Below are 19,719 nucleotides of genomic sequence, written 5' to 3'. Positions count from 1 at the left end.
CTGTGTTATTTTCCACATTAAAATACTTGAAATTGTATTTCATCTGAACCATATTGTTTTCTTCTTTTGCATATTTAGTATACATCTTCTTAATTTTAACTTATTTTTACTGAATTCTAATTTGATTTTAATAAAATCTTTCATGTAATCTGTAAACAACATATTCTCTTATTTCTAGAATTTCGCACTTTGTAGATATATAAAATTTAATAACCTTTTCTTATGGCTTTATATATTTTATCAGTTGTCCAGGTTACAATAAACCTTCTTTCGCCATCATTGTATTTGCCATGATTTATTCTTCCATCTGCACATTATCACATAAAGGAAACAATAGTTTATCATTTTTATCATTTCTCGTTCATACAGCTAAAATAGGATGATACAATCCTAGGTGCCTCTACTTTACAATTTACAAGCCCATACCATTCACTATTATAATATTTAGCTCATATATTTTTTCTATCTGATCTATAAGCTAATAATCTTAATACTGTATATTTGGATGGTGACTACACACAACAATATATCTTACTTTTGTATTAACACTATCTGCTTTAGCTGTTAATTTTATTGGATCTGTACAGCCTCCATAACAAGATCTATTGAATACAATGGTTTGACAATTTCCAGTAATTGCTTTAATTTTTTAAGTTTTTTACACACTGCTGAGTTAATTCAACTACATTACCATGTCTCTACTAAGTTGTATTCTGAATTTCATGTTTATGTACTTCTTGATGTCTCTTGGTACAAGTATCCCTCTGATTCTCAATTTTTGGTATTAATCGTTGCAGTTTTAAGACACTTTTTTATAACCATGCCAAAAATAGTAGGGAGTTGATTTTTTCAACATTCCAATTGTTTTTCATTAACTGTACTATTGCATTCCAGTCTTTAAAAAAGAGTAATTTTTAATTCACCATTAATGTAAAAACCATTGTACTACATTTTGGCACATTTTTGGGTTTTGTATTGAATGTAACATTTATGATTTTTAATTTCTATTAGTTGATCACAGTTTCCACAGCTTTCAAACCAGAGTTAAGTACATTAGATCTCAAACAAATCATTTTATTTCCTGCATATTTATAAGCAGAAATACAAACTTCTTCATGATTGTTTAAGCATTCGTCGTAATAACAATATGTAGTATATTTTTACAATATATCTTATTTTCCATAGTATTTTGTTTTGTACTCTTGAGTCAGTTACATTTCTATGTTTTTATCCCTCATTTATGTTAGTTCCTGTTGTTATATATTTAGTTACATTCATCATGAAAATATGTTGCTCTAAGAACGCTGATAAATTATTAATTAAATCAAAATGGTTGGGATTTGTATACAGATATATTTTTATTCATTTCTGATGATCATGATAGATAACGTAATTGAAACTTTCTGTGCATGCAACATTTATCTGATAACCAATAGTTGCTCAATATTTTTTGTATCATCTAGAGTAAATCCTGCTTCGTTTTATTCGTCTAATTGGTTACATAATATCATGGTTAACTCTTTTTGTAATTTGTATTTCTCTCCTTCCTCAATGTTCTTAGCTTCCTCTGTAGTTAGATTACTTGTCTGATATGTTAATGCAACTGCTATTGCTCTAGGACGACACAGGTACTCACCATTATTAATTCTAGCAATGCATCTGTTAGACCTATCATTGTCAACATTTATTGTTCTATTATCTTTGATACCTTTTGTAATTACTAACATTTGAATATTAAATGTAACATTTGCTATATAATAGACACAGCAGATGTTAATATATCTCTGATTTTGTTGCACAAAACTTAGATTCTCTTGTATTATTTGATGCTTAATATTCTGCAGAAATAGGATTAAAAAATATTGCATTTGCTCTTGTTACATTCAACTTATCTTCTTTTCTAAAATTAGTTCTCTTTTTACCTGCTTCTTCTGTATAATTAAGGGCTTCGTTATATAATCTGTTTTTTTCCCGACAATACTGAGTTTACTGACATTAACATCGTTAAATATAGTTTTATAGTAAGAACTCAGAAGATCAAGATTCAATTTTTTCATTAAATTTAGATTTCATTTCTATAATCTTGAATAAATCGGATTCTGATAGTTTCTTCTCTTTTTTGTGCTCAAATAGTTCCCTACTGAATGGATAAAATTTCGTCTATTCTTGCTAGTTTTTCTTGTCTTGGTGCTGAACTTTCTTCACAAACATGATTGTCAAATCTGTAAATACAATTTATATAAGGTTCATGTTTTTGTCTTAGTTTAGTCTTTGATAATAGTTCTTGATGAAATGGAAACTCTTGTAAAATAATTGAAGTAATTACTTCTGATTTCATTAATTTACTATAGCCTCTAATACTATGACCTGTAGGTCTAATTTTATGTTCAAGTGCTCTTATATAATTGAGAATCCTTATAGGAGTGGGTAAATTATGTGATGTAATTAAAGTAATTAATTAATCATTCCTTAATGTCGTGTAGCTAATTATTTTATTTCTTCTACAATAATCATGAAGTTTGGATATCGTGAATTGCTCTAGTTTAGTGTCTTATTTAATAAAAAAAATTATTAGAAATTTTACAGAAGACTGAGCCAGAATACTAATTTTTGATATATTCTCAAGTACATTTAATGCATCTACTTATAGGTATATTTGTCTTTACACGATGGATTCGAGTAAAAACAGTCTACTTTCTTACTCTCTGACACTCAACACTTTTCTGGCTGTTATCTGTCTCAATCTGTTGTTCATAATTTGTTATCATTCTTCGAATGTTCTTTACTTGGAATTCTTTACATGTTATTTTTATAATAATATATAGAAGCTTTTATCCACATACAAAAGGAATTCATTTACTATTGTATACTGTAATATGGTATTCATTTATACATTTCTACTCATTTTCCTATATCCCCTTTTCTGTATTTTTGATATAAAATTATGAGTCGACTTCCCAGTTTTACAATATTTGCACAGGTTAAATTGGACAGCTTCCATTTGTACAGAAAAAAATTTTATTAGAAAAAAGTAAAATTTTCTAGCTTTTTGAAAATATCTTGTAATATATGTATTACTTTGGGAACTGATGCTGATGGTTTACAGCAATGAGTAACAAGTAATGATAAACCAGCTGTACCAGCTCTAACTAACTTTCTTGCGAATTCTATATATATATATATATATATATATATATATATAATCCTTGAAAATACAACAATTTATTAATACACCTAAATGCAGAATTTATTCCAGTAGGCAGTCCTGCAAATTCTCCAGTTATGACACCTCATCTTTTATATTTAAAATTGCATCCATCTATCGACACGTAGAAAAGTTTGTTATAGAATACAAATGTTTTTTCTGTATATATGTATGTATACAAATTTATCATATTGTCAACTAATAAAACAATTTCACTACCTACATTTTGATTATTTCCATCTATTTAATGTAAATCTTGTGGTAAAAATGTTATACAATTAGTTATTAGCTGTGATTTCATATCACTAACTGTCCACATCCACAATTAATAAAAGATATGTATAAAATTCCATTCACAAATGTTCGAACTTCTTCATTTGACATGAAGATTCAGTTAGTGCAGATGAAGCAACTAGAGTTCTTTTTGGTATATATGGCTGTGTTGGTACTTTTATACCTTGTCTTTTGGTGCATTCCCATCAATCTACAAAAGCACAATCCTTCATTATCCATACAATTCCATTTCCATCTAGATCCTTTGAACAATGCTGACCTTATATTTTATAACCCAGTACACATACTTTGTTTGTAATTAAAACATGATGATTATTGTTATCTTGATGAATCCGAATGTCAGTATCCTTTTGTGACAAATGAAATATAGCCTTAGTTACCTCTAACTTTTGCACCTTTATAACGCCATTTTATGTCTTCCATTAAGGTATACTACTGCTACAGCAAGATTTATATGTTGTACATGATACCTAGGTTTATTCGTAAAATTTAAAGTTTCTACACTTAACTTACCATTTAGTTCAAGACTGTGTGTCCTGAAATATCATTAACACTTCTCTAAATACAACATCATTCACCTGAGTAAGTTTTGTATCATACTAAAATGTCTCAGAAACCATAATTATTCAATTATTTTATAGATTTAATCCTATCATCTCTAACTACTATTTTCACAAACAACAATAGTTGAAATATCTTAATTTGTATAGACATACAATTTTATAAAAATAAAAAATCTAATAAAATTATATGTATTGAATGGAGTCAGTCAATGACCTGGTGCAGCCTAAAGGCTGCTTCAGAAGTTGCTTCATCACTAATAAGCTTACATATAATAATAAGCAGAAGTTCTTGATTATTGATGAAAATGAAGTTGCTGATATTTTAGGCTACAATCGGTCTAGGCACACAATTAAAGATAACGAAGATAAGAAAACTTTTAATGAACTGGAAAATATCTAATGTATAGATATGTACATCCTCACACAGTGTTCATTAACAAAAAAGGCATAACTTCATTAGTACAAAAAGATAAATAGAAAAACTTGTGAGTGATTTTGTTTTGAAACTTAATTCAGTCACACGAGCAAAGGAACAAGAATTCATTGATATATTGATTAATTAGTTCAAGGAAGTTCTATATTTCACAGAAGAAATTAAAAGACAGAAATTCGTAGAAGAGCAACTAGGTTCTAAATTTATTCACTTCAATCCTGATCAGAAAAAAATTAATATTTATCATATCCTCAACAGAATACATAAAAATATTTTAAAGCAAATGAGGATGAATAAATAAAATGAAAGTTTATCAGTTAAACACTTATAAAATAATATAAACATAATACTTCTAATAAAAATTATTTTTAACAATTGGAATCAGTAATAGACCTCTTAGACAACACGCTTACATTCAAAGAAAAATAAGCATTTGTGATTACTGATGAAAACAATAATCCATGCTTTAAAGGATAAGATGGACCAAAATTTGTAGAATTTAGAAACACAAGAAAGACAGTATCAGATCATTTTAGAGAAAAATTTAGGAAATGTATAATGATATGAAGGGGAGCGAGATACAAATTTTACTAATGAATATGGTCAATTTTTCAATAATCATTCAATTAAAAATAAGAATTGCAGAAGACTTTTAAGTTTTTATTTATGAAGAAGTTCGTAAATATGGAGAATACAAAATTAAAGAAATGTGTCAAGACCAAATAACTCACTTGGGAAATGTAAACAAAATTATGGATAAACAAATAAAAAATTTGAATGGTATACTTGATAATGCTATGGGAAAAGTTGATAATACTATTGGAATAATAGAAGAGAGAAACAGAGAGATAGATACTTTACTACCTCTTGTTGTTCTTTCAAACATTCCATCAGAATTTAACACCAGTTATTGTTCTTTTAAAATTATTTAATTTAAACTATGAACATAACGAAAAAATTACAAAGGCGATTGTATAGAATCGAAGAGAGACATCTAAATTGTGAAGAAATGTTAGGATTTTATTACATTCTTAATTCAGTAAATTTGTAACAGAATGAAAAAACTTTAAGAATTATTTGTGGCGCAATTATTTCAATATTTTAAATGATTAAAGATAAGAGCATTCGAATAATGATATAATTAGTTTTCATAGAAATTAAATTTTTAACAACACTTTCACTGCTGGACAAGTAGAATGAGCTGCTAATCATTTGCCAATACATTCTTTATTAAACATTTGATTACATGTTGTATTTTACAAATTGATGATTTTGATCAATTAAACATAGAATAATTGTTATCTTGATACTGATCCATTATTTCTTGGGTTTCTAATATTTTTGTTTGAACGATTGAAATAAATTTTGATAGCTTAAAGTGCTTTTCCCTATTAACTTTAACTGCTAATTCCATCATAAAAAATTCAGACAAAACTTGATCATTTGATATATTACCCCAATCGATTGTATCTTAAAATTCTCTTATAAAATCTTCAGACCTTTTTCTTATTTTAATTCATAAGTCCAATCAAATGGATTTTCCATTTTAATATAACGAACAAATACAGTTCCACATTTTTTAAAACCAATTAAACAAAATTTAAATTTTTGTAAATAAAATAAATCATTTAAATAAGTTATTCTTGTTTTAAAATTTTAGCTCACTCACATCACTGTTGAATCTCCAAAGGTGCCTTACTCCCAAGAAGACACAATCAGGTGGCTTGCAGAGAATGGATAAAGATGGATAGATAGATGATCAATAAATTGTTGTTTTCTCAGGTTAGAATCTCCTATTATTTGTAGTGATTTTGCTCATACTTTTAATTCACTTGCTTTTAGGTTCTCCACTTATAAGAAATATTTTTTTAGAATAATATAAAGCTGTCTGATATCCTATGGAATTAAGCCAGACCCTGTAAAGTTAACTGTTTTTATAGTACATATAAATAGTACATATTTCTAGCCCATTTATATTCTGTAAGTAATTACGTTTCTCATCAATTAATTGATTTATGAAGGTGGATATATCATCATCAAGATAACATACAGATAGAAAATACGAAATTGTTATTTTTCTCATTCGCATTGTATGATCAATTTGTATACTATAATTTTTATTAATAAAAATAACAAATTTCATCAAATTTATTTTCTTTACATGGACAATGTGCCAGCCGAAGCTGTCTTAGGACTCCATACAACACCAAGCATATCTACTTCAGCTTTAGCACCATCAATGAATAACAGTAGGTTTGTCTAAAACATTAAGGAAGTTTTTGTCATAATTGATGAAAAGAATAACCATGGGTTAAACCTAACATCAGAGATATTGGAAAATAAATATACTTACGAAAATATTCTTATGCCCAGCAAATTACTATGTCTAAATTACAATGAAAAAAGAACCATATTTATCAGTGAATCTGGAGTTTAAAAGTTGATAATTCGCCTCTTTCTACGAGATTTACCAAATGGGTAACTAAGGAAGTTTTACCATTTACTTGGCAACATGATGTATATAAATTCAATCGACAACTGAAAATTTGCAACAATTAATTGAAGATTTACAAATTGTAAAGAAATTGCTAATGTGTGCTGAAGAAAAGAAGAAATTCAAAACTTAAGAAGACAAGAGGAATTGCTGTTTGAATAAGTAATTTTATTAATAAAAATTGTATACTATTGTATTTCGTTATAGTATCTGAAAATACTGATTTGAGACATATGCTTCTTCTTTTAAAATTATTTGATGATCACTGCATATAATTATCGTGTTGTTAGAGTACCAAAAAAATTTTTCTCTTCATTCAAGATGGACACCCAAAGTATGAAGAGATGTTAAGATTCGATTTGATCCTAATTCTATAAATTTATATGAAGGGATGCAAGAAAATTAGAGGATTGTTTACTGTCATAATTATTTCAATATATTGGATGGCTACACACAAGAGCAATTGCTTTATAGTATAACACGGTGAGGATCTATAAAAACAAAATTATTCTCCAATAAAACAATTTTGTCTTTATCTGAAAAAAGAATTATTATTACAAACTACATTTTGTGTTTTATTCATTCGCCATGGAATGATACGTCTTCCGAATGAAAGGCGTGAAATAAATAAACAAATTAAATTTGGAATTTCATGACGCCGATCTCTGAACAACAACTTTTACAAGATGTAAGAAATCTTTTATAAAACTACTTTATCCTTACTAACCCAACTATTATGTGAATTATCAAATCCTAAGCATTTAACATACACATTATATAATTCGTTTCTCAATACTTTCTCCACGAGCTATACATCTGAACATTTTGTCTTCTGTAGTTCATAGTCATAAAAATTTCCTTTTATTGTTTCTCCATCCAATGCCTTTGGTTTTCTTGTGATTGGATTACAATGAGTAACATTCTCACTTTCAAAAAATTCTTTTGACATATTGGCTGTATCGCCTTTTCAAAAATTCTTTTAAGTTTATTAATTCTAACTCTATTGCCAACTTTATATTTAAGCTTATTATTAGATACAATGATGGCTGGCTTATAATTTCTTTCATTAATTTCTAGTGGTCCATCATTGTTGTTAAATGCTTTGTATTATTCTATTTATCAACCATTTTTTCAACTAGTTCAATCAATTTGTAATTTCATTGTCAGCCAAATTTTTTCCACGTTTTTTTTGTTTCCTCATAAATATTCTACAATAGATACTTTCCCTTTAGTAAAAGTTGAATAAGGATTAACATATTTTTCATAAGTTCTAGAAATTTCTTATTATGGAATTCCTTACTATTATCTGTTTGCAAGTTTCTTGGCGTTCTCTGTCTAAATATTTTTTCTAAAGCATCAGCTATATTCTTACCTGTTTTATCTTTAATTGGGATACCCCAAGGAAATTTGGGAAAGCATCGATTACAGTTAATAAGTATTTATATCAATTATTTATTTTTGAAATTCCTTTTAATTTGTCAGAATCCATTTCTACTGATCAGCTTGCCATAAATCATTCATACCAAAAGAAACAACATGTCTTCTTTTAAAACTTTTACTCAGGAATTTATGTACTTCATCGATAGTTTCAGGTCTGGGTGAATCATCTGCCCCTTCACCTACAATTTTTAACACATTTACTCTTTTTATTTTTAAATACTGTTAAATACATTCAGTCCTCTCTGTTCCATTTTAGCGCTGGGTATTTGGGGGGGGGTGATGTGTCTCAGCAAATTTTTAATTTTACATTACTACACCAAATATAATTAATTTTACATCTGCTGGCACAGTTGTAATTATATCTCTTAATCTTAGAGTTAGAATATTTGATTTGTGTACCATTATTGGTTGATTACTAATATTTACTTCACACAGTGTATCAGATACACTTACGGTAATATCAACCTCATCAAATTTCAAATCTTTGTTTGTATTTTTCCTCATGACAAGGCATATAACTGTATTGTTAGTCTGATAATATACATTCCAGTGATCACCATCTATATTCAGTGTTGCGGTATTTGCCTGGAAAAACTACTTCATTCGGAGGTAATGATATACCTTGTGATATTTACTATTTTTGACTTCATTAAAACAGCAAATACGAGTAGTTAATACTTTCAGCCAGAAGGCAAATACTTGTTTATAAATAATGATGAATGTATAATAAGGCGTCGCATAGCGACGGTGGAATTTTCTAAATAATGTAATTCCTCCTCTTTGGGCGGCAATATAAACAGAAAAATATGGATAAATGTGCGATCCTTCACTATTTTGTTCGCTGGAGAACAAATGAAGCCTTGAGCGCTAAAGACTTGTAGGGTTTTTCTCAAGTAAGAGAGACGCAGATTTGTGGCAGTCTGATCTAATTTTTACTAAATGTATAAAAACGTATTATGTCTAAGTCTGAGTGAAGTGTATAAAGAAGACCTGTTATAACTTATTGTGACGACGCACGAGCGACTCAAAGAGAACAATGGCTATATAAAATAGCGCTCAATGGACATGAAATGGACATAAAAATCTATCATCAATGTAGTACTAAGCTTAAGGTACGATATATGTTTTAGTTATGATAAATATTTGTTCTGCGAATACTGAATCGTTTAGCAGTGCTCATTCAATCATCTCCTCAGTATTATTTTCATTTTAATTATGCATTTTGCTAAGATTACAGACACCGAGATCAGTGGTCCAATGTGCGTGTTACATTGACAAAAAGAAAACTCTTTTATCGTCTTCTTACATCAGCACTAATATTGAACTTCCCTTTTGTGTGATGTTACAGTTGTTTTTTTGCGCCCTTAAGAACTTTCTGGTCCCTTAGGAAATTGGTTTGTCATAACAATAACTTCACAACCGGGTATGATCGTATCTACGGTCATGAAGTAATTAGAAAGACGATAATACAATTTCTTAATCAATAGCACGCTAGCTGTGACTGCTTCAAGCCACGCGAAACTGAAAGTAAAAGCTATACACATTTCATAATGCAATATTTTATGACAATGGTCAATCCACGATTCTTACGCCAATTGTGATTTATAAAAAGCAAGCGAAACTCAATTTCCAACTTTCCATTGAATAACAACATAACTTTTATTTTGTAACCTCACAGCCTCGATTTATAAGGCTTGTTTAATTTTTAATGTGGATATCGTTAGTGATACTTGTGAGCACTTGTGGAAACAAGACCAAATGTGATAATCATTGCGATCGAGTTTTTTACATCTGGTGGCCTGTAAGACGATTATGCCTATCTTCCTAAGATACAGTAGTACCACTCACAGGAAAAACTTGAGACATGTCCAGCCATCGTTGATTTTCGCTCAGTATCGTTTCGTATCACCAGCAATCAGTTTTTGGCGAAGTATTGTACTTAGTAGTAGGGGATGTGTGATTAGTTCGCCTTGCTCATCAAGCTTATAAAATGTGCAAAGAAAATTACTATGTCCGGTCGTAAGGAAGGTATGGATTTGACGTGGAATACTGCGATAGCAAAGGGAATGAAATATTTTTTTTAACTTGGGAAAGTACGTCAAGTGATATGAACAGTACTCACATTTCTATTTCTAGAGTCACAGCTGTCAGCTGTGGATATTTCCAATACTTCGCTCATTGTCGAATGTCGTCGAGATTTCAATGTTAATATTCAATTGCAAGTATAGCTATCAAATAGGTACATGTAGATAGTTTCCTAAGACGATATTTTCTGGTGGTACGTGGCGCGCGGCGGTGGTGGCCTGTGGTGTAAATGATTCAAGTTTCCAGCTAACAGCAGGAACCGTCAGAATGGGAAGGCCTGTTTGAGTACAGGAATGTAGCTGACCTAACCGTGTTGTCTTCTAGATGGGTAAATAGCGTACTAATACTCAGAATGTGTTGGACAGACTCGGTGATCGCATGTGTTTCCCTGTGGAAATTTGAGAAGATTCAATATGGACTTGTGTTTGCGCTGGACCATTATTCCCTCCCATGTAATCTGTCCGATTGACTGCTTCTACTCATTTCCCATCTTAATTTACTTGAGAGAACATCAATCGTGGTGTGCATTGTGTCCATCTAGCAAGTGAAAAACGGGTGGAAGACATGTTTGCTGGTTCTCTAGATATGAGAAATACTTTAGTTGACTTTGTAAATTATAAGGATGATTTGGAATCTGTCATATTACCAAAATCGGTATTTGCGAGTGGAAATATATTTTTCCTCTATTTTTTTCAAGTAAATATCTTCGCAGACGAGATAAGTTTCCAGTTACTCAGTGGTTTACAGGACGTTCCACCTCGCTAAAGTCTCGGGTTTCCATAGAAATAATGTCCAGTCCAAATCTTCGGATTTATACTGTCCAAGCGATCAGTAGCAAATTGCTATGTGCTTCATATCGAGAAGTATAGCGTAAATGGTATGAAATTGTGGTAAAACATGTGAAAATACATATGTTCTTGTAATCCTAGAGTCTGGAGATGGGTGTAGAAAGCTACCAAGCAAGCAGGTTGGAGCCAGAAACAGTAACGCCTTTGTGCTGAGGCGAATCGACCCAGCCTTTGTACAACAGTTCAGAGAGTGACCTTGGTCTGATGAGGGTGTTCTGGTCACACGTCGGGTCAGTGTGTGTGTGGGGGGCGAACGACTTGTGACCGTCAGCTTGACGGTAGCAGAGCAGTGTAACTGAGGAAGTGTCTTTCTGTATTTGACAATATGAAGACCACTTTTGCAGAGTTTAACTGTCAGTGCAATATGGCAATCTGTACAAAATAGTCTTGCCGCTGAAAGTATCATCTGCAGAAAAAATAGCCTGACAGTGCTTCCACACCAGCAGTATCAGTAATTTGGTGGGTAAATGCAGTAAGGGCCAATCAGAATGCCCCATTCGTTCACAAGACATCATATGTGCTGGGACATAGGAGCCTCCCATTTACATATCAAGACACCACACTGTTCTAACCATTCGAAATGATGGATGAAGGACACTGGGAAGTTATGCCACATATACTGTCACAGAAAGCGCAAATCATGGGACGTGACGTTGCAGGATTTCCAAAACGTAGTGAATGAACTTCCACATGGTTCGACTCTTCTGGCATCATTAAAAGTATTGAAAAACAGGGCACCACCAGAGGAAATGCGAGAGCTGATAGAATTTCTTCATAGGAGAAGAAGTCTGCATCAATAAATAATCGAATTGGCGCTACAGAGGATCAGGGAGGCCAGAAGGAAGAGGAAGGACTGAGAAGGCAAGAAGCTCGAATCCACGAATTTTGTGTAGGGGAAAATCTTCTGGTTAATTCGCTAAGACTCACCAGCGATCATAAGAAGCAATGCCATAAGTTTTTCAGTGTGTACCATGGAACTCTTTGAGTACATAAACGCTTATGAACTTCAGTTCTGAAGACCTGTATGATTGGCAGGTGTGCACCAAATATCTCACATTAAACCATTCATTGAGTAAGGCTCAAAAAGAAGAATGGTATCAGTCACAGTGAATGCACCAAAGCAGTGAGCTGAAAATATCTGTGTGTCCATAGTAATTTAAGTATGTGAACTAGCTATAGAGTTCGCTATTGTCAACAATAGTATCAACTAGGTGGCTTGAAATAACAATAATGTGAGAGAGCTATTATTAGGAGTAAAACCTTATGTTTAATAATTTTATGGTGCACATACTGAGTACTAATGTCTATCTGGTCATCCGTTTCTGAGGGGATTCAGTGAGGTATTTGTGTTATGGGGCAGTACTGCTTTCTTTAATTAATTATGTGTAGTTGAATGACGCAGACCCGACTCTGGAGCTGTTGAATAGAGTGTGGAGTGTGTTGTTTGGTGCGGAACCGCATAATTTTCATGAGATGTTGATTTTGTGTCGTGTCGTTCACCGACATGCTGACAGGTATGATGTTTATGGGTTTGAATTGAGCTAATTTGTATTTGTATGTTCTAGAAAGAGAGTATGGAGAAAGTTTTTCTTTGCGAAGGTCTTATGTTGCTTTCGCCAGTTAATTGATGAACCTGATGTGGCAGGCACACTGATGAGCCAAAGAAACTGGTATGGGCGTGCATAAGTAGTGGGTCAAGGGCGATGTCAGCCCATATTGCATTGTTACCAAATTTATTCAAGATGGCAGATCCAATATGGCGGCGATAGATGTGGCAACGTCGCATTGACGTCATGGTTAGGAAGTTCAAATTTTGGTAGGAAAAAGGTCAATTGGGATACCTCCACTAATCTAAGAAATTGGTGAGAAAATTTTGGCAGGAAAATAGGTCATTTGGGCTACCTTCACTAACCTAGGTCATCCAACCACTACCTCTTCCTTGGAATTGCCTGTTAAAGGATGTAGCCTGTGCTGGGTTGCTGGATAGGATGGAGGTAAGTCTTTATTTTGCATGCAGTGTATATTTAAAGAATTTGAGCTGCCATAGGCAATAGCTCCATCCGGTGTGTTCAGCATGAGATCTAAAGTCCAACTGACCTAGTACACAGTACCGCCACCAGAGAATACTTTCATCCCTCCCATGATTAATCCAAGATGTCGGTCTGGGGAAAAACGGTGGGAAAAGGAATCAGTCTGTGTCCAGCTGTTGAAGAGAGGGAGGAGTGTGCTTTATTTATTATCAATGGAAAGATGGAACTATTTATTTAGGAATGGATTTCATGTAGATTATTTATTTATTACATTGAATATAACACTCGCCCTGACATACTTGGGGTCATAATCATAGTCTAAAGATGTGCAAACTGTTAGTAAATTACGGAAATAATACAGTACACTGATGCAAGGACACGTTCATTACACATAAAATTGTCAAAAATAATTCAAACACGCTCACAACGATTAAAAAGCCGAAAATAATGCAGTACACAAACACTCATTGCGTCTAAAAACGCTTTCGAACTGTTGCTAAGAAATTCGACTGCGACGTATCAGCAAACTGTTGCCTACAGAGCTCCAAGACGTGCACCCCGGAGTGGCATGCACACACTGGTCCAACAATGTCTCACAGGTGAGATGCCTCTAGCCATGTGCACGGGTTTACCTAGGTAACATTGCTGATGCAATGACACATAGCCACGAGATGTTTGCCTAGCGACTTACCCTCGTATGTGCAGCTGAAAGGTTGTCAGGCTTATACTAATGTCCCATATTTATATAAATAACAGCCAAGTCTCCCTCTGGACGCGCTGTGGAAATCTTTTGCAATGCTTCCCAGAATAACACAGGATGCATTATTCTTAGCGATCCTAATAGGACAGCCCGTCCATTACACATCAGTCCATTCCCGGAAATTGTGAAGTCTCGCAGAAATAGTTAACGGTCACTATTCTTGTTGTAGGAGCTTTCGTGATGTCTCAGCTTGTCTGCATGGAAATTCGTGTCCTAACAGGACCTGTTTACGAAAATAGCTCAGAAAACACCAATTGCATACTCTCTGATGGTCCTAACAATGCACCCTGTCCATCACGTGTTACCCTTCCTGGAAATCGTAACGTTCTGCTTTCAACATATAGTCTCAGAAACGGTAAACGTTCTCACCGTTAAAAGCCTTCATCATGTCTGTGCATGCTTGCAAAAACACCGCTAATCATAAAAGCATTCTTGTTGTTTGGAAAGAGAGCACTATCGAAGCATAGACAGGAAAATCAGAACAATTTTCGGTGACCTAAAGCTATTGGCCTGGAGATGTCCTAATGTCACAATGGCTGGTGCATGACAGCATCCCAACAGAGATGGATGGTCAACTTCAACTTTTCTTTCAACACTTGAGCAAAGAAGACATCACATTACTCTCAGAACGTTCTGTAGATACCTTGCCCCCATCTTGTCGAATCATTCATTGTTTGCCTGTCTGGATTTGCCTTCTGACATACCTTGCATGCTGACAGTGCCTTCCAAATTCATCTCACCATGTCCTTGAAGTACTGCAGGTGCTTCAGTTTAAGGAAACACATTTCCATGGCCCAAAGTGACAGTAACTCAAGGGCGTGCAGAAAATTACCTTATTGACTAACTCATCAAGTATGCACAGACTCCACAGAATACTGACTACATTCGGACTGTGTAACAAGATCCCTTTCTCACAAGGTAGAACATCTGTGTTTGGTCTTTCTCTAACTTATACCAATGCTCCTTCTCTCACTTTAATTCCGAATCTTCATCCTAGCCACACCTTGCAATGGTATCGTAATGAAATTCTCCAACATCATGCGTCACAAATAGAACACACTGACGTGGCTATCCTCGATATCTTCAATCTTTGCTACTTCTCTGCCAGTTGGTGAACACGGAAGGGCATCAGCAATCACCTCGTTTTTTCCAGGCACACGTGTGATGCTAAGGTCAAATTGCTGCAAAAAGAGAACACAGCGATTCAGCTTTTTGTGTCCTAATTTTACGTTCGACAAAAATTCCAGGTCTCGCTGTTCTATGTAGACACAACTCTTATGTCAGAGCAGGAAAACACTGAACTTTTTGAATCCCCAAACGATTGTCAAGGCCTCTAATTCGGTAACAGAAATTTTGTTCACATTCTTCACTAAAGTACCTTCTTCCTGAAAGATGACCACGCCGATACTCGTTTTAGCTGAGTCCGTCAACATGGAAAAATCAGCTCACAAGTCTTGGTGTGCTAGGATAGGCGCTTCCACAAGAGCCTGTTTTTGTGCTCTGAATTCATACCCAGCTGCCTTGTCCCATACACAAGGTGTCTTTTTTCCTGTTAATGCAGACAGCCTTGGTGCTGCGTTCAGCTGTACCTAATGAATTTCTTGTAAACGTTTATGACTCTGAGAAAGCGTCTGAGGTTTTTCCTAGTCAGCGGTCTCTGGAACTGTGCTATTGCTTCTAGATTTTCTGGGTTGGGTGTAATCCGTTCTGCAGGGATCACATCCACAGGAAACTTCACCTTGTGTGTCCTGGAACAAGATTTCTCGAGGGTAATGTTGACACCAAGCCTCTTTAATGCGCCAAGAAGTTCCGCTAATACCCAGTAGTGTTCTCGTCAATGTGCTTTCGTGGTAAGTATATCATCAACATGGCACATGTCTTTCTTTAAGATGTCTGTCAAAATTCTATCCAGTCTGCTTAACATGCTGACGATATGTTGAGATCAAATGGTAACTGCCAAAACTGGTAGCAATGCTCCCTAACTAAGAATGCTGTGTATTGGCGGCACGAAGGATGTAATTCCACCTGCCAAAAATTTGATCAGAGGTCGACTGACATAAACACCTTAACACCATGGTATCTTTGGAAGAGATTTTCGAGCTTCTCTAGATGGTCACTTTCTAGCAAGATCATCGTGTTAATTTGTGTAGAATCGAGGACCAGACGTACAGCCCCATCCTTCTTTTCCACCACTCGCAGTGGGCTATTATAGATAGAGACAGCTCTTTCTAAAACGCCCTCTTGTAGCATCCTTCATATCTTTCTCTGAAGTTTACCATGGTATGCACAGGGAATTGGATATGGTGGCGTGAACAATTTACGATGCTCTCTGACTTGGAACTCATACCAAAATTTGTTAATGGCTCCCATCTATGGTAAAAATACTTTGTTGTTGTTTGATAGTACTGTTGCAACTATTCTGTCACCCTCTTCGTTAATATCTTGATTCCTTGCAGCCTTTCACAAACTGCCTCATTAATTTAGCGCTTTGCGACCTCCAGTTTATTACTGGCATCCCTCTCATCCACAGACTCTGAATTCACATTCATATTGTAGTTCTCTTGCGAATCCATGCAAATCTTGAAACACCTCACCAGAACTTGCACCATGTCGCCTGTTCTATAAATCTGATGCGGATAGTTTTGGGCTTCAATAGTGTGGCCATACTGCGTCCTAAATCTAATAGTGCATTGTAGTCGTTGAGGAAATTGGCCCCAATAATTAGGTCACTTGATAATCGTGGCAAGATAAGGAAATTTCCCATTAGCAGATGTTTTGACATGATCATTCTAATCTGGTCTGCCTGCCTGTTCACCTCAGTTACCTTGCCTACAATAGCTATTTATATCGTTATCTTCCTTACCAAAAGTTCTGCACAATCCCCTTTGTTCTTTGCATACTCCAAACATCTCTTTCGCAGTTGTTGATATCTGACTTTCACTGTCAAGTCTTGCTTTTAGTTCCTTTGCTACTATGGTTACTCTTATGATAGGATGCATGTCAGTGTGAGAGGTTGCAACACTATCTTTCAGAAACATCTCTTCCAAATTAATGACAGGTTAATGACATTAATGAGGCTATCGCCAATGTCAACTGCTGGTTCATTTGCCACCTCTCCTGCATACGAGTCTAGTCACTGGCACTGGTGGTTGCTTCTGTGCGCCCGTCATTCTAGGTCCAGCTAATTTCATTACCTCAGCTCGACCTTCATTCCCGCTTCCCCCGTTGTAGTTCTGATCAAACCTGTCAATGTTGCTAAATCCTGATCCTTTGTTCCCCCATCCACTATTTTGCAGTCCCTCTGTCCCAGCCTCTGTGATGAGCTCCAAATGCATTTCTGTTGCCATTCCGGTTTTCTTGGTGCTCACCGTTATTACGTGCGAAATTTCCTGGCTATGAATTCTTTCCATATGGCCATGCCTTTGCCACATAACCATTCCTATTGTTGTTGAAATTACTATGTTATGGACATGACATAGGTCCTACAAAGTTCTGCTTTCAGTTTCTCCTATATTCTCCAATATTCTGCATGCTGAATGCAAATTGTAATTCATGAAGTGTGTTCCTGAAAGTACTGAACATCAAACGGCACCTGTCCACTAGCACATGTTGATGTGCTGCTGATAGTTTAGTGTATGTGATGTATGATTAGTGATGTATGATTTCCCTTTTGAGTATCAGATGTCGAGAAACTGATGCTTTTTTGTCATGGCGTCTAGGAACTGCACTGGGCTTTTGTATACTGAACACTCAAAGTCTTTAGCCACGATCATTTCATGTTTTATTCGCTCTTGGGTCTCCATAATTAATTAGAAAGCTCTCCATAAATTCCTGACAACTTCGACAGTTAGCCGCTATGCCACACATTTTCTCGGCCACTGTACCCTCCAAATGACCAGAAACGAAATCCGGGTTATATTGAAAAAGCCAATGTGAAGGCAAGGAAAGATCAAATTTTGGTACCTATCCTTTGGGCCAAACTGAATTACCTTTACCCCGAAAATTTTGAAATTTTCGTGCTCGTAAGAAGTGCTTGAAATCGAAGGGCACTTCACTGATAACTTCTGGCCAACAGTTTGTTAATGTCCTCCGAATATCACCATTGTTTGTGCCCTGTCTGTGGTGCCACCATTGTTGCTTGATAACACCATGTTTATATCGCCATATCCTCCGCTTGCTGCCAATCGTATGAAGTTATCCGTTTCGCTTGAGGTGGTCTCAGGTTCTGCTGCACTCACGCCTGTCCGGTGTCCTTAAAAATGTTTATTTATGGCTTCCTCTAATTTCTTTACGAAATATGAATTGATAGCTTCCTGTTTCTTTGTTTCTGCCAACTGGTACACCATTTGTGACTTCCGACGCAGTGCCTAATTTGCGTAATTCGGTCCCTACCTTATCCTTGGTCTCCACTGCGAGAATATCACCGGCTTCTTGTACTTTGGTGTCAATGTGCTGTTCAGTGTCATTTCGTCGGCTCTGCATTCTTTCAACCCGTTTACCCAACTTGGACATCGCATCCTGTCTGTTCTGTTCCGTGCGTTTACTTCTCTTACTAACATTTTTTTTACACCCATTTTGCAGAACATGCTTTGGGTTTACCACGCCCCGCTGTTATAGTAGCGTCCTCTGCGGCCTTTTAACTTCTGTTAGCTTTATCATTCACCTTTCGAAGCTCTTCTCAGAACTGATCTGAACATGTCTTATATTCCTCACGCTTATTTCCTTATTTTTTCCGTCTTATTGCATTAATTTTCTCTCTCATACGTGTTATTTTCTTACCTATTTCCTTATTTTCCCATTTCATTGCCATCATTGACAACAGTCTGAAGTCCTCTTTCTTTTCCTCAGTACTGTGATCTAGTGACATCTCTTCCGATTTTGACGGTGTTGCTTCTGTAACATTTCCTTCCAACGATGCCCTGCCTACATTGTCCAGGTTTATAATAAGCACTGCTGTTTTCACATGTTGTGGTACTTCTTCATTCTCTACCTCACACTATCTCACATTCCCCATACTCTCTACATTTTCCACATCGCCTGCTTCTGCTGCACATTCTTGTATCTCGCCTTCATCGTCGCTAAATTTACCCAACGGATTAGCCTGCCTACGTCCCAGCTGTTCCTCCAATGTTTCAGTTCCCTGTTCCTCCATAATGTGTGCTCTATTCTCACTATTAGCATCTAATTTTCTCAGTGCCTTACGTCTCGTTATCATTCACTCTGCTTATGATTAACCACTGTTAACCACATACATACAACAATATAGATATTTATATTTCCAGAGCCACAGTCATCAGGAGGGGTTTATTCCATACTTTGCTCATTATTGTTGTCAGATTAACGTTGCTGTTACAATGTTTAACTGTAAGTGCAGTGATAAAATATGTGTGGTTGGTTTCCTAGGACGATTCTGCCTGGGTTGTTGGATGCATGGTAGCTGTAGGCTTTGGCCGGAATGATTGACATTTCCGGCTTACACCGGAAGCCATATGAACTAGAGAGGCTGTCTGGAGTACAAGAATGCTGCTGACCAGATGGTGTCGCCATCTAGGTGGGTGAATAGCGAA

This window comes from Schistocerca gregaria, chromosome X (assembly GCF_023897955.1).
Source record: "Schistocerca gregaria isolate iqSchGreg1 chromosome X, iqSchGreg1.2, whole genome shotgun sequence".
In the NCBI taxonomy this organism is placed as follows: domain Eukaryota; kingdom Metazoa; phylum Arthropoda; class Insecta; order Orthoptera; family Acrididae; genus Schistocerca; species Schistocerca gregaria.
Note: the sequence above shows the minus strand (reverse complement) of the source record.